An 11,674-nucleotide genomic window follows, 5' to 3' on the forward strand; every position below is an offset into this window, starting at 1 on the left:
ATTGAATAAAAACACACAAAAACATCATATATTCCTTGGGAGACACGAATTTTGCTTCTTTCCAGGATCTGGCTATCACAACACGTGGTACTATAAACATAAGTGCACATATATCATTACAATTTGAAGTTTTCAGTTCCTTTGGGAAATTTTCCACTAGGGGGATAGCTGGGTAAAATGAGATTCCCAGTCCAAGTTTTTTCATAATTTTGAGAAACAAATAGCATTGAAATAGTTTCAAACAAAATTGGTAGGAAAGTTTCAATAATTAACACATTGCATACATTCCTCCTAGTGGTTATTGGCTGTACAAGATGCAGACATAATACCCTATTTACAAACACTTTAGAACAAATCCCTCTATTCATTAAGGCAATGTAGCTATATATCTATCCTAACCATTTTGAATACACAGATGAAAAATGGACATTCACCTGTATCCTCTTTTTTGTTTAGTTCCATTAATTGAATAGTATAAGTGTGTTAAATCACCAATATATTCTAAAAGAGTCCAGCAGTCCATAAGAGTATTGGGACCTCTCCTTCACTGGAAATGTCAGAAATTGTTGACCAGAGTCCCCTACAGCTCAACATAACAATATGGCTTTACTTCTTATACTTCGACTTTACACTCTTCTGCTGGATGGTTAAAACCAAGATGAAGCAAGATCTATGGAACAAGAATTATAGCTTTTTAAACTGATAAGGTCAGTGAAATCCAGTCAGGATTTATCTTGAGATCCTGTACATCAGATTGTAGATCTTTTGTCATTGTCAGCCATGTGGATGAGTCACAGCCATTGCCTGGCCAGTGTGCTCTCTGTGAAAGCCTGAGAGAATGTTTTCTCTCCATGTGACTCTCCTTAGGCAGACTCTATATCATCAATCACTTTCCTCTTTGGCCCCATAATCCCCTTGATCAGAAAATTTGGGACACTACTGATTACATGACGTAACAGTACAAGTTCTCATATGTCCTGAGTCTTAATTGACCTTGGAAGGCTAGGGTCAAAATGTTGGCTTTCCTTGAGGCCCTCCTTTCTCTCTAATTTAGGTCTGCAGATTAAGCTTATTAAACCTCCAAAAGAGAAGCTATTGTTCTTACCATACAAACTAAGCTGTTAAGCTTAAGTTCACTATCACTCTGAATATCAAACATCTTAAGAATAACATGGAACAGGTATTTTTCATCAAGTATTGATATGTTAAACTTTAAGTCCCTACAGAATATGATGAAAAAACATTTAAAAATTAAAATATATTTTTAAAATAGGCATAAAGAATTATATAATTCTTATGTTTACATGTAAGTCCAGAAATCTAACCATATAAAACCTTGAAGAAGGACAGTCCCACAACATTCCTTTTCCTGTCTCCTGCCTTCATTCACAACCTCCTACTTTTTGAACAATCATCTACCTGAAAAACAGCAGAGCAGCAACTGGCAAGTCATGAGAAGCAACCCCTATTCAGAAGACCAGAATGACAGGCACTCCAAGCATGAACTTACCATTACAATTTGCCATCTTCAGCTTAGTACACAGGTGTCAGTATATATTGTTAGTCAGGGTGAGAATCTTTCCAATTAATTGCTAGATTCAAAAATCTTCAGAAGACTCTCAGGATCATTGCCTTGCCCATTTTTGCATATAACTGTATGGCTTGTCCCTGTCATGTTTCCTAGCTCTTCCCTTTCACTTTCTTAATTAATTAGTCCTCAAGTTCTTGCTTTCCTTTTTTTTGTATTATACCTTTCTATTTTTATGTCTACTTTTGACTTCTTATACTAGGGAAACTATACAATATTTACACGTGAGTGTCTGGATTATTTCACTTATGAGTATATCTTCAAGTGCCATCCACTTCAATATGAAGGCTTCCAGTTTATGATTCCTTATAGCTGAGTAATACTCCATTGTATAAAAATACCACATCTTTTTCACCCATTCCTCAAGTAATGGGCATCTTGGTTGTTTCCAAGTTTTGGCTATCACAAATTGTGCTGCTATAAACATAGGCACACATATATCACTGTGGTATGATATTTTCCAATCCTCCGGGAAAATGCCCAGTACAGGAATAGCTGGTTTAAATGGGATTTCCAGTCCAACTTTCCTAAGGAGTCTCCACACTGATTTCCATAATGGTTGCATGAGTCTACATTCTCACCAGCACTGGAGAAGGGTTCCTTTTTTTCCACAGCCTCTCCAACATTTGCTGTTGGGTGATTTAATTATGATAGCCATTCTTTTGCAGTGAGATGATATCTCAATGCTGTTTTAATTTGCATTTCATGGATGGCTAGTGACGTGGAGCATTTTTTCATATATTTATTTGCTTCTTTAATTTCATCCTCAGAGACGTGTGTGTTCATCTCAAATGCCCATTTCTAGACTGGGTCTTTACATTTTTGGGCCCTTGTGTTGTTTAGTTCTTTATAAATTCTAGAGAGCAGACTTTTGTCTGAGTACTTATTTGTTATGATTTCTTCCAAATTTGTGGGTTGTCTTTTCACTTTGTTGGTAATTTCTTTCGACATTCTAAAACTTCTCAGTATGAACAAATTCCAGGTGTTAATTCTTTGTAGTGTTTCCCATGCAATTTTATTTTTGTTCATGAACTCTTTGCCTACCTCTATGACTTCAACATTTCCTCCAACTTTCTCTTCCATGGGATTTAGTGTCTCTGTTTTAATGTTTAGATCTTTAATCCATTTGGATTTTAGGTTAGTGCATGGTGATAGATCTGGGTCATATTTTAGTTTTCAGAATGTAGATAGCCAGTTTCTCCAGCAAAATTTGTTAAAGAAGCTAACTTTCTTACAGTGAGTATGTTTGGTCTCTTCTCAAGGATAAGGTTGCTGACTGTGTTCGTAGGGGATTCAGCATCTTATAATCTATTCCATTGATCCTCATGTCTATTTTGTTGCCAGTACCATGCTGATTTTATCATAGTAGGCTTGTAGTATAATTTAAAGTCAGGAATTGTAATGCCTCCTGCATTGTCTTTATTGCCCAGGATTGCCTTTGCTATTCTAGGTCTTTTCTGGTTCAAAATAAATTTTAGGAATGATTTCTATAGCTCTGTTATGTATGTTTGTGGTAGTTTGATAGATACTGCATTAAATCTGAACAGCTATTTTAGAAGTATAGCCATCTTCACAATGTTGATTCTTCCTATCCAGGAGCACGGAATATCTTTCCATTTTCTGAAATCCTCCATGATCTCTTTTAAGAGAACTGTAATTTTCCATGAAAAGATCTTTGACTTCTTCAGTTAGATGAATTCCAAGGTATTTCATTTTCTTCAGTGCTATTGTAAGAGGTATAATTTCCCTCTCAGTGTGTTTGTTATCTGTGTAGAGGAATACTATTGACTTTTGGGTATTGACTTTATAACCTGCTATGCTACTGAATTTCTGTAGTAATTCTAGTAGCTTGTTGTTGGAGTTTTTGGGGTCTTCCAAGTAAAGTATCATGTCATCTGCAAATAATAATAATTTTACTTCTTTACATATTCTTATTTCTTTTATTTCTTTTTCTTGTCTAATGGCTTTAGCTAATAATTCCAGAAATATAATGAATAGGAGTGGTGATAGAGGACATCCTTGTCATGTACCAGATCTAAGAGTAAAAGATTTTTTTTCCCATTTAGAATTATGTTAGTTGTGGATTTTCATAAATGGCTTTTACCAGATTGAAGTAGAGGCCATCTATTCCAATTTTCTGTAGGACTTTGAACATGATTGAGTGTTGGACTTTGTCAAAAGCCTTTTCTGCATCAATGGAGATAATCATGTGAATTTTAGTTTTTGCTCTATTGATTAGTGTATTACATTGATAGATTTTCGAATTTTGAACCATCCTTGCATCCCTGGGGTGAATTCTACCTGGTCATGGTTTATGATCTTCTTGATGACTTGCTATATTCTGTTTGCTGGCATTTTATTGAGGATTTTGGCATCTATGTTAATGAGGGAGATTGGCCTTTGGTTCTCTATCTTAGGTGCATCTTTCCCTGACTCTGGTATCAGTAGAATACTTGCCTCCAGGAATTAATTTGGGAGGATTTCTTCCTTTTCAACTTCATGGAAGAGTTTGAGGAATATAGCAACTATATCTTTTGTAAATTTCTTGTAGATTTCAGCTGTAAATCCATCCGGACCTGGATTTTTCTTTGTCCATAGATTTTTTTTATTACATCTCATATTTCATTGGCTGTTACTGGGCTATTGAGAGTGGTTATATCTTGTCGGTTCAGTTGTGGTAATTTGTACCTTTCCAGGAATCTGTGGTCAGGCAATATGCATGGGATAATTTTTGTTTTCTTACATATACTTAAACATGTCCTATGGACTAGTATGTGGTCTATTTTAGAAAATGACACATGTACACTTGAGAAAAATGTGTATTCAGCTGTATTTGAGTGGAGCACTCTGTGTGTGTCCTCAAAGTCCATTTGTTTCAAGATCTGGTTCAGTTCTGTTATTTCTTTGCTAAGTTTTTGTCTGGTTGACCTATCTTTTTGGGATAAGAAGTGTGTTAAGGTCTCCCGTTAAAATCGTGGTATTGGATATTAGATTTTTCATTACCATAAAGATTTGCTTTATACAGTTGGGTGCTCCCATGTTTGGTGCACACATATTTATGAGTGTTACCTCTTCCTTTTGTATTTTTCCCCTAGCCAGTATGTAGTGGTCTTCTTTATTTCGCTTGATTATTCTTGGTTTGAAATTGAGACTCTCTGAGTATAGGATTACTACCCAGCTATTTTCTAAGGTGTGGGGGCATGTAGTATTTTTTTCCATCCTTTGACTTTCAGCATATGAATATCTTTATCAGTTATATGTGTTTCTCCTATACAGCATATTTTTGTTTTTTCCTTAATAATCCACTGTGCCCGCCTATGTATCCTAATTGGTTAATTGAGTTCATTTACATTGATGGTTAGAATGGAGATGCATTGACTTATGATTGACATGTTATTTACCTACTGTTGTTTACTTCATTTTGTCCTGTGTTTAATTGCTTGCCCTATTTAGTTGGTTCCTTCTGATCTCATTGTTGGAGTTCTGATCATTTTGGTCCCTCTTTAGAACATATTTTAAGAGCCTGTTTAGGGTTGGTTTTGTTATCATGAAATTCTTTAGTTGTTTGTCATGGAAGTATTTCACTTCTCTTCAAAGTTGAAAGAGAGTTTTGCAGTTTATAGTAGTCTTGGCTGGAATTTGTTTTCGTAAAGGACTTGAATTAATCTTCTCCATGATCTTCTTGCCTTCATGGTTTGTGAAAAGAAGTTGGCTGTAATTCTGATAGGTTTTCCTTTGAACGTGATCTGTTTCTTTTCTCTAGCAGCTTTAAGTATATTATTCTTCTGCTGAGTTTCTGGGATCTTAGCTACTATATGTCTCAGTTTGTTTTTAATTGGTTTATTTGGTTTGGCATTCTGCATTCTTCAGTTACCTGAATGTCAGATTTTTGCCTCATATTTGAGAACTTTTCTGCTATTACTTCTGCCCATATTTTTAATGTCTTTTGTGTTGACTCCTTCTTTCTCATTGATACCTATTCATCTCACATTGTTCATCTTTGCATTGTCTTGCAAGTGATGAATTATTTTTCCTGCATCCTAGTTTTTTTAAGAGATCTTTTCTTACCTTTTCACTAGCTGCACCAACATCTTCAAGATCTGAAACTCTGTCTTTACTTTCACTCAAACAGTTTTGCAAGCTTCTGATTGAGATTTTAAGTTCCTCTATACCTCTTTGAATCTACTTTATGTGATCTATTTTTTTCCTGTATTGCTCTTTCAAGGAATCCGTCATTTTTCTAATCTCCTCTATTTTTTGTCAATGTCTTATGTAGATGCAGTTATTAATTCATATACTGCAAATATTTTTCAGATTGTACTTCTTCCCTATGTTTCTGTAATTGATTCTTTTCTTCAGTTGTTATAAGTTCAGAGAATTCTTTTATTTCAGAAAATAAATGCACTCTGATTTCCTCTATTACTTTTTGCTGTTACTTATTTACTTTCGTTGCTATTAATTCATACACTTCAGCTGAGCTAGTGTCCTTTGCACTTTTTCTGTGTGGGCATTGGGTTTCTTCTATGTTTCTGCTTTTGATTCTTTACTGCAGTTTCCATTAATTCAGGGATTTCTTTTTTTATTTCCAGTCTGAATTCCTCTGTACCTTTCTGCAGTTCTTTTTTCATTTCAGAAGTTGTTAACTCATTGATTTCAGCTGTGTGACTCTCAATTCATTCTGTGTTAGTGTCCTCTGCACTTGTGATGTTGGGCTTGGTGTCTGAGATTGCATTTTGTCCTTCTCATTGTCTTTTTGTATAACACTGTCTCCTGACCTTTTTTTGAGAGTTTTGACGCTGTTATAAACTTAGCACCTACTGAAATTCAGGTGCAGATCTATGAAGCTTGAATTTATCCAGCTGTGCCTGCCTTGGGTCTGGATGCCGTGTTCAACTCCTTCCTGCTGCCGCCCCTGGGAGTGAACCTGTTGTGCCCTTCTTGCAAAATATTCTGCCCCTGGACTAGCTGGTTGATTTTGTCCCCTACTCTTTCTGCGCAGACTACAGCTGCAGTTTCACCCCAGACCTGTATGCCAGGACTGACCTGAGTCTGAATGGCACAATGTGGAGTAGGGGGGAGAGGAAGCACTCCCACACACTCACCGGGGCTGGGTAGGGCTGGATCTGGGGTTCCAGAGAACGAGGAAGATGTTCTTACTCGGTAGACATGGGGCAGGACTGCAGAGTGTTACGGGGATCCCAAGATGTTGGAAGATGTTCTCACCCATGCTATGCCTGGGCTTGGATCAGAATATGTATTCTTATTTGTTAACATTTTTTCCCATTTTCTTGATAATTTCTTTTGATGTACAAAACTTCTCAATGAGAGGAAGTACCAGTTGTTAATTCTGTCAAGTATTACCTGTGCACTTTGACGCTTAAAATAATTTTATTGAGAAACAAATAGCAATGAGGCAATTTCAAAACAGATTAGCAGGACAGTTTCAATAATTAATACATTGCATATTGTTGGCTCATTGGCTATTCATTGTACAAGATGCAGACATGATATCCTGACCACAAACACTATTAGAAGAAATATTTCTATTCGTTGAATTAAGAGACTGTTGCTATATATCTATCCTAACTATGTTGAATATACTGATACAAAGCGGTCCTTCATTTGTATCCCTATTTTTGTGTTTGGTCAGAGATGTGTATTCCTTTGTCATTTAAAATTTATAGATACATAAATTCAGCAAAATGTTCCAATATAGTCCAGTAGTGCATAATAGTGGTGGGTTTTTCATAAGACTCTCACTGTTAGAAGGTGTTGACTTGAGCCTACTCAGCTCAACATATTAATATGGCTTTCCTTTTATATGATTTTTTATACTTTTCTACTGGATAGTTAAGTCCAAGATGTATAAAGCAAGAAATGTGACTCTGCATCTGATAATATCAGTCAATTGCCCTCAGAATTAATCCTTACACCCTGTACCATGCTTTTGTAGATGTCTAGGGCCAAAATGTGGGCTGTCTTTTCAGTCCTTCTTTTTCTCTAATTTTTGATCTGAAACTTAAGGTTGTTTAACCCGCCAGAAGAAAAGCTTTATTACCCTACAACACAGGCACTTGAGCTTAACTACACTATTTGTCTGAATATCAAACATACTATATATAACATGCAACAGGTATTTTCCATCAAGTGATAATATTTTAAACTTTAAGTCCCTACAGAATATGAGGAAAAATCTTGTAAAAAATATTTTAAAAATAGCAATAAACAATTACAGAAATTTAGAAATATACAGCATTGGATCAGGACAATCGTTATATTTTTGTTTCTTGTCACTTATGTTCTTTATTACACTTTATTTTTTAAACAAACATTTACTTAAGAGACAATTTGGCAGTACTCGGTATGTCATGACAAGCAGCACATATTTAGAATACCAGAATGATATGCATTCCAAGCAAGACCCTAATATTACACATTGCAATTCAGTGCAGTTACTTAGTTCGCAGGTGTTAGCATATATAATTAGTGAGGGTGAGAATCCTACCAATTAACTGTTAGTTTCAAAAACCTGCTGAATATTCTTAGGATCATTGCATTAGCCATCTTTTGCATATAAATGTATGGCTTTACCAATGTCATGTTTCCTAGCTTTTCTCCTTGCCCTCTCTTTCATTGTCTAATCCTCAACTTCTCACTTTCCTTTTAATTTTCTTATACATTCTATTTTTATTTCTTCTGTTGATGTCTTTCTTTTAATTGGATTTTTTTTTGGCAGAACCAGGGATTGAACTCAGGCCCCTGTGCTTTCCAGGCAAGTGCTTATTCCACAGAGCCATCTCCCCAGCCCCCTTAATTGGATTTTTTTAAAGAAAATTTTATTGAGAAAAAATAATGAGACAGTTTCAAAACCAATTAATAAGACAATTTCAATAATTAATACATTGCACATTGTTCTTTTCTTAGTGGTTATTCCTACCTAAGTACAAGCAGAATGTATGAAGAAGACCAGAATTTACAAATGTGGGTCTGGTTTATTTCACTTATCAGTGTATCTTCAAGTGGCATCCACTTCAATATAATAGCTTTGAGTTTATCATGCTTTACAGCTGAGTTATACTACATTGCATAAAAATACTACATTTCTTTCATCGATTCCTCAGGGGATAAGCATCTAGGTTGTTTCCAATATTTGGCTATCACAAATTGTGCTTCTATACACATATATCACTATGATATGTTTTCAGTTCCTCCAGGAAAATTCACAATAGGGGGATAGTTGGTTTGAATCAGATTTCCAGTCCTGGTTTTCTGAGGAGACTCCACACTGATTTCCACAATGGTTTCAATAGTCTACATTATAACCAGCAGTGGAGAAGGGTTCCTTTTTCCCCACAGCCTCTCCAGCATTTGTTGTTGGGTGATTTCTTTATGATAGCCTTTCTTTCTGGGGATAGATGCTATCTCAGTGTTGTTTCAATTTGCATTTCACAGACGGCTAATGATGTGGAGCATTTTTCCATATATTTATTAGCTTCTTTAACTTTGTCCTCAAAGAAGTGTGTTTTCATCTCAGATGCCCATTTCTGGATTGGGTCTTTAAATTTTAGGGCCTTAATGTTTTTATTTCTTTATAAATTCTGGAGAGCTGACCTTTTTCTGAGTGCTTATTAGTCAAGATTTTTTCTCAATTTGTAGGTTGGCTGTTTACTTTATTGCTAATTTCTTTTGATGTGCAAAAACTTCTCAATAAGAGGGATTCACAGTTATTAATTATTCCAAGTATTGGCCATGCGATTTGATTTTTGTTCATGAACTCTTTGCCTACATCTATATCTTCAAGAGTTCCTCCTACTTTCAATTTCAGGAAATTTAGTGTTTCTGCTTTACAGTTTAAATCTTTAATACATTTTCACTTTAGGTTAGTGCATGATCCTGGACCTGCAAATTTTAGTTTTTGACATGTAGAGAACCAGTTTTTCCTGCACCATTTGTTAAAGAGGCTATCTTTCTTCCAGTAAGCATGTTTGGCACCTTTGTCGAAGATTAGGTGGCTGATTGTTTTCATAGAGACTTCAGGATCTTCTAATTTATTCAATTGATCCTCAGGTCTATTTTGTCTCCAATATCATGCTGATTTTATCATAGTGGCTTTTTACTATAATTTCAAGGTGGGAATTAAAACGTGTCCTGCCTTTCTTTTTTGCTCACAATTGCCTTTGCTACTCTAGGTCTTTTCTGGTTCCAAATAAATTTTCGATATGATTTCTGTAGGTCTGTGAGGTATGTTGTTGGTAGCTTGATAGGAATTGTATTTACATTCCCATTGTTAAATGATAAAATCTCTTTAAATTCTAGAGAAGTATATAAGAGAAGAAGGAAATCTTAATGGTAAATATCATGTTTTATGTTATGTTCCAGATATTTCTTTAAAATACCTATTTAATTGATAGACATTCATTTGGACTCTTACCAGCCTGCTTCTTTTATTAATTTATTTTTCGTTTTTTAAATTTTATTGAGAAACAAATAGCAATGAGAGAGTTTCTAAAGAGATCAATAGGACAGTTTGAATATTTAATACACAGCATATTGTTGTCTTTATAGTGGTTATTCATAGTGCATGATGCAGACAGGACATTCTGTCCAAACACTATTAATACCAATCTTTATTCTCATTGCATTAAGAGAAAGTAGCTGTATATATATATTCTAAATATTTTATATATACAGATACAAAGTGGTCTGTCATTTGTATCCATTTTTTTGTTTAGTTTTGCCAAGATAGTAATTTCACTGCCATTTAAATATTAGAGGTGTGTGAATACACAAAAATAATTCAATATAATCCAGTAGTCCATAATAGTAGTGGGATTTCCATAGGACTGGCCCTGTCAGAAGTTGTTAACTTCAGCTCTTTATAGCTCAGTAAATTCATATGGCTTTACTTTTCATACTTCGTTATTATACTTTTCTACTCAATGGTTAAAATCAAGATGAAGCAAGACATATACAAGAAGAAATGAAGCTTTTATATCTGATAAATCAGTCAAATCCCCTCAGGTTTTACCCAGAAACCCTGTACCGCAGTTTGTTGATCCTCTGAAAGAGTCAGGAATATGGATGAGTCATGCCCATTGCTTGACCAAAGCCTGAAAGAATGATTTCTTGCCATGTGACTCTCCTTAGGCACACTGTACATCATCGATCACTTTCCTCTGTGGCTGCATAATCTACTTGATCAGACAACTTGGTACATCACTGAGTTAAATGGTTACAATACAGGTTCTCTTATGTCCTGAACCTCACTGATCTTGAAGGCTAGAACCAAAATGTTGGCTGTCATTGCAGCCCTTCTTTTTCTCTAATTTTTGGTGTGCAATCAAGTTTTTCTTTCGTGCTGCATTAAACATCGGAATGCAGGTAATTTTTTTTCATAATTTTATTGAGAAACAAATAGCAATGAGACAGTTTCAAACCAAATTGATAGGACAGTTTCAATAATTACACATTGCATACATTTTTCCTAGTGATTAATTGCTATTGAAGATATAGACATGATATCCTATTTACAAACACTATTAGAACAAATCCCTCTATTCATTAAGAGAATGTAACTATATATCGATTCTAATCATTTTGTATATCCAGATACAAAATGGACATTCATCTCTATCCCCTTTTTTTGTTTAGTTCTGTTATTTGAATATTATAGGTGTGATAACTCAGCAAAATATTCTAAAAGAGTCTAGTAGTCCATAATAGTATTGGGTCTTCGGCTTCACTGGCAATGCCAGAAATTGTTGACATGACTCCCCTACAGCATGGCTTTACTTCTTATATTTCACCTTCATACTTTTCTGCTGGATGGTTAAGACCAAGATAAAGCAAGACATATGCAACAAGAGTTGTAGCTTTTGGAGATGATAAGGTCAGTGTAATTTCCACAGGATTTATCCTGAGATCCTGTACCTCAGATTGTAGATCCTTTGTCAGTGTCAGCCATGTGGATTAGTCACAGCCATTGCTTAGTCAATGTGCTCTCTGTGAAAGCCTGAGAGAATGTTTTCTCTCCATGTGACTCTCCTTAGGCACACTCTACATCATCAATCACTTTCCTCTTTGGCC

This window comes from Octodon degus, unplaced genomic scaffold, assembly GCF_000260255.1.
Source record: "Octodon degus isolate 3935 unplaced genomic scaffold, OctDeg1.0 scaffold00457, whole genome shotgun sequence".
NCBI lineage: Eukaryota > Metazoa > Chordata > Mammalia > Rodentia > Octodontidae > Octodon > Octodon degus.